The 5712-nt window shown below is 31.8% G+C and overlaps 1 pseudogene; it reads right to left on the bottom strand.

Moving 5' to 3' along the window:
• Positions 1 to 5059, bottom strand: part of LOC107866156 — a 23957-nt pseudogene extending 18898 nt beyond the window's left edge.
• Positions 5060 to 5712: the final 653 nt, after the last annotated feature.

Here is a 5712-nt window from a genome sequence, read left to right as displayed (position 1 = left end):
GTTTATCGTATTTAATTCAATTGTATAATTTGGCCGGGGAATGCCCCAAAGTATCTGTATACATATTTATTCACCGGGGAATGCCCCAAGGTATCATGTACCCGGAGGACGTTCGTGGTGAAGGCCTGAGGCGTCGGGTAGAGCATTAGTTTAGGATTAGCGTAGGTTTACTTTCAGTCCCTTTCTATTTCGGGCTATAATAATTGGACTGGACTTTACATTTTGGATTGTTTTGTTTTGTTTGATTATTTGACATGCTTTTTTGTGCGGTTTATACGTTTTTTAGTGCCAAAAAATAGTCGATACACTCTACCAAGCGACCGTGGTTGAACCACGGGATCGAGGGGTGCCTAACACCTTCCCCTCGGTCAACAGAATTCCTTAGCCGGAATCTCTATTCGCAAACCAGTTTAAAGAGTCAAATGGTTTTTGAAAAGGATTTTCTAATGGTGACTTGGCACACCAGATTATGCCAAGTGGCGACTCTGAATAAAAAATGTTAATAATCCTTTTCCAAAACAAATTTTCATTTCTTGTCACTTAAATAATAAAACCCTTTTCGAACATTAAATTATAATCATTTTTTAGAGTACGTAAAAAGAGGCGTGACAAATTACTCTATTTGTTGTTTGTTGTGTGGTTCCTTAAACTGGAAGTTCTCAAATTCTTAACTATACCTTCCCCCCACCCCCACAAGTGGATTGTTGCTTATGTGGAGAACATGTTAAAATTGGAGAGTGGAGCCTTAATTGATAATACTTTTGGGAGAAGTATGCTTCTGGCGAGGGAGGAGAGAAGGGAGTGAGAAAAGGAGATAAAAAGGGATTAGCTATAAAACACCAGGGGATCGTTTGGTAGAGTGTATTCGAAAACTTAATGCATGCATTAGTTTAATGTACAAGCGGTACCTTGTTTGATTTACTTGTTTACCTTATGTATAACTAGTGAAAGCATTAGTTATACACTCTATTGTGTATTGAGGCGTGCATTATTAATGTCACCATTTTCCTATGTGTTAGTAATACAAAGGAGTTCAACACATGCATTAGCTTGAGTAATTACGTAAGTACCCCTCATTTTTCTTCAAAATATTTTTCAATTCCACTGGTCACACTATTGCCTTGTTCCTTTTTTTTAGATTTAAACACAAATTTTATTTTTAGATTTAAACATAAACTTAATATCTGGGAACATAATTTGATAGTGCTCATAACTAGGAGAATTTTTTATATTTTTTAAACATGTTATAAAAAGAAAAAAATGGTTTTTATCACCAATGGTTCAATTAAAAACTGAAATTTCTCTTCAATTTCCCTTTCTTCCTTCACCATCCAAAAGAAAAATTAAGGCATATTTCTTTTCTCCGACCACTACCAAACTACAAGGTACTTCCTTATCTCTCTCTTTTCTTATCAACTTTCGTATAAAATGATTAATTATTTTAAATATGTTGCAACTCAAAAGCTGATTTTAGTTTGAGTAAAATATGAAGATGGACGAAACTCTTTTATCAATTTTCCTTGAGAAATTTGAAGCAATGCTAATAGTAAACAACTATTTACATCCATTAGGGGAAAAGGGAAAGTAAGTTTTCAGTTTAAAAAACTACTTTGTTGCAAAATAATATGCAAGGTTAAGGAATATAGAGGGTATTTTTGTAAACAAATATTTTTTTACAAAAAATTATATGAGATATATATTTTTTAATACACCAAAACCAAATAGTGTATAAGAATAATGTTAGCATAACAAATGCAAGTATAACTAAAGTCAGCATTACTAATGTAAGCATTACTAATACACCATATTCAACATTATTCATATACACTCTATCAAACTCCCCCTAAGGGCTTAAGTTATAAGTTGCCCCTTAAAGTTATTGACATATTACAATTGGATACCTTAACCTAGCCTTAATTCTATTAGACACAAGGCTAACAAATATATACCTATTGAATATTTTTCTAACAGCTAGACAAAATATAGAATGTGTGTAAGGCTCCATTTGTTTTTTTAAAGATTCAGACGTCTGAATCTGAATGCACATCTGAATGATTAAGATGTTGTCTCTAGATCTGAAAATTGAATGATTAAAATTATTTGTTTTTCAGTATTTGAATTTGTAAAAATATTTATTTATATACATAATAAAATAAAAATACAATTCAAATAAAAAAATAATTATATATTAAAAAAGTATGTAATTTAATACAACAAAATTATTAGTATTTGATTAAGAAAAAATATTTATGTTTGTTAGCGATAGTGGAGATGGCTTATAATAGTGGTTGCGTTGACAATGATTGATGTTAATGATTACTAATGTTGGTGGTAATAATTGTGATGGTTGGTATTGTAGTGACTGTTATGATGGTAGCGATTGATGGTGGTGATGGTTGTTGTAATGTGACGTTGCTTGATGTTAGTAATTTAAGGTGTTGATTGTGTTGGATGAAACATGAATGCATGATAATTGACGATGTGTTGGTGCTAGTTTGAGATGTTATTTGTTGTGACGGTGGAGATGGTTGTTAGTAGAGATAAATTGTAGCGATGGTACTGGTTGAAGTGGTGGTAGAGGTGGCGTTACTAGTGACAATGGTGGTGGCGGCCAAAGAATCTGTAGAGGTTGTGATGTATTAGTGGTAGTTAGTGGTGACGCTAGTTATGATAGATGAGTGATTTGTAGTAAGGATTGGCCGGTAGTGATTGTTGATTGTGGTGTTGTTGACGGCAGTGGTGGCGGTGAATATAATTAGAATAAAAGAGGTAGTAGGTGTGGTAGCGGTTGACAATTGTGGTTGGTGGCGATATTTTTTGTCGATGGTGATTGTGATGGCGGAGGTGGTTGGTGGTGGTGGATAGTGGTGGTGGATGGTGGTGGACGATGGTGACAGTGGCAGAGGTGGTTAGTAGTGGTGACTGTTGATTATGAATAGAGTGGTGAATATTATCCAACGCCAGAATATCCCTTCAGACCTATTAAGACTTGGTTCTAGATCTGAATGATTAAGACCTATTCAGACTTATTAAGAGTTAAAACCTTAATAAAATAATAAATGCACTTAATGGTCTGAAGTTTGAACTATTCAGATTCAAACCTCCATTAAGTGTAAACAAATGAGGCCTAACTCACACACGGCAGATAAGGCAAAATTACGAATCAACTAGTGACAACTGACATTTTTAGTTAAAATAATCATAAAAATAATTTTTTATTATAAGCAAAATCTAAAACCAAAAAAATTATAATTTTAGCAAAAATAAAAAAGGTATGTATTCATTTATCATCCCTACCTTCCCTTGTTTCTTCTCTTTCCTCACCATACTAATTCCCCTGTTGTATCAATTAAATTGTTGAATACTCATATCTTATTTTTTATTCTCTTTCGAAAAAAAATTGCATAAATTTTCTCCAGTGAATAATTTTCTATTACCAGAGAATAAAAAATTAGGTAAAATAAAAAAAAGATGATCAATAGCTTGAAGAAGAAAAAAAATGAAAGAGTGATTCTTTTGGACATGTGAAAAAAGCGTTATCATTATTAGTGAACATAATAATTCATATTTTGAGGAAAAAAATAACTTAAACAATAATTGTTAGAATCAAAAGTGATCGGAATTGGGTGGGAGCAGCCCTGGAAACACATGAAAAATGAAATTAAAAAATTCTTTTAAGTGGGTAAAATCTAAGGGATATAGGTTCGCTTTTTTTTTTGTGTGTGTGTGTGTACAAAAGGTCAAGATTAAATTGGATGTAGACGTAGATTTTAGTGGTGGAGTGATGGCCGGAAATGGCGGCCTTAAAATAAGAAAGGAAAAAGAATTTTTAGACAAGAGAAATAACAAGAAAGAAAAATAGAAAATTTTGGCCCAAAAAAAAACTGAAAATGAGGTTAAAAGACTGATCCACACACCTACTTAGGTATGAACAACATTCAATGTGCCAAATAGACAAAAGTGTTTAAATAACTCAAATTTCAATAATAGAGGTTTTCAAAAGGAACAATGCTATGTTAAAGTGCCAACGTGAATTTTTCAAATAACTTTTAGGCGTCGTTGATGACTTAAGCTAAACCCTAAGTATAGTTATATACTATATAAATATATTGCGGTTGTATTTATTGTAACTTTCCCTAATTTTATTGTTATAAATTCAATCACTTCAATGTATCACTTTAAAGAAGCATTAATTTTCAAAGATATGTTTCTTGCATAATATTATTGGAGAAAATTATGAGATTTTTTACCAAGAAGTCATCAAAAATATTTCGACTAGCCAATAATACGTACCTTGGGTAAGATTGCATTAGTGTGAGGAATTTTCAAACATACTCCCGACAACAAATTTCAAATTTCCTGTTCCCTTTCGTTCACCTATGACATGAGGGAGATCAAGCACAAAGCATTTCAAACCTGGAAAAGCTTCGGCTATAGCCATCGCCATGACTCCAGTGCCACCTCCAACATCCACCAACGAAGCTAAGCCCTCAAAGACATGCTTACAACAATCAGAAATTAACAAATTAGAGATCAACCTTGAATCACTAGCCATTGCATCATCGAAAACACTACCAAACTCTGACTCTTCAACACAATAATCCCAATGGGATTTCCCATGTGCCGTTTCAACGGCAGTGGGGAGATCGTCCTGTAGCCAATCACTAACGGAAGCAGTTGTTTTTAGCATAACAGGATGTTGAGAAAAAAGAAAAAATGACCTTTTGCTAGAGGGGTCATTTTTCACAAAGAGACGACCAAAATTGGTGATTAAATAGCCATCTCCTTGTTGTAATTGGTGGTAATTGAAAAGGCCAAAATCAACTAAAACTCGCATTAAAACTGGAATAAAGATAATTTTTGAAGGGTTCAAATTTGACAAAGTGGCAGTAAGGTCAGAAACAGACATAACAGGATTAGCATTTTTGCAAATTATATCAGGAATTTCTAATTCAATTGCACATTTAATACACGATGGACGTAGATCACGTAAAAGGTAATCCCAATTGTGAACTTCATCTTGTATTAGCTGATTAACACAAATATTGTAATTATTCATAATAAGAACTATGTTAATTGAGATATATGAATGAGTACAAGGTATATTATAGTACAATTTTATTGAAAAATGATGTATTTAAAAAGAACATTTGGATTAATAGTATTGGCACAACATAGTGGTGACATTTGTCAAAATTCAAAAGTAAGTGTTGACGTTTAATTGGCTTGCTTGTTGATGCATTTCAATATCTTTGCCAAATGTTTTAATTCTAAGGATGTCTTCAACTCTTCATTCGTCAGGATATCGTAAACATTAGCTCATAATAATTTTAATCTAAAAGAATACTCATAATAATGACCCAACTTTCTAATTTGTTTATTTTGTATTATTTAAAATTTATTGTTTCTGTTCTTTTTAAAACAAATCTTTCTTAGTTTTGATCTCATAATAATGACCCAATCATCTAATTTGTTTATTTTGTATTATTCAAAATTTATTGTTTCTGTTCTTTTTTAAAAAATCTTTCTTAGCTTTGATAAAATATTTTATATCGTTGAAATAATTTTTTAAGATAATATCTAACACGATTCAAACATTATTTATACTTAATTATGAATAAATATATTTATTGTTGTGTTTTTACTTTTGTTCCTCAATAATTTAAGAAATTATGAGAAATATGTTATGAAAATAAAGGCTATAATAAATAT

Source organism: Capsicum annuum, chromosome 3 (assembly GCF_002878395.1).
Source record: "Capsicum annuum cultivar UCD-10X-F1 chromosome 3, UCD10Xv1.1, whole genome shotgun sequence".
Classification (NCBI taxonomy): domain Eukaryota; kingdom Viridiplantae; phylum Streptophyta; class Magnoliopsida; order Solanales; family Solanaceae; genus Capsicum; species Capsicum annuum.
The sequence above is the reverse complement of the archived record's forward strand: the minus strand, read 5'-3'. Positions and strand labels throughout refer to the sequence as shown.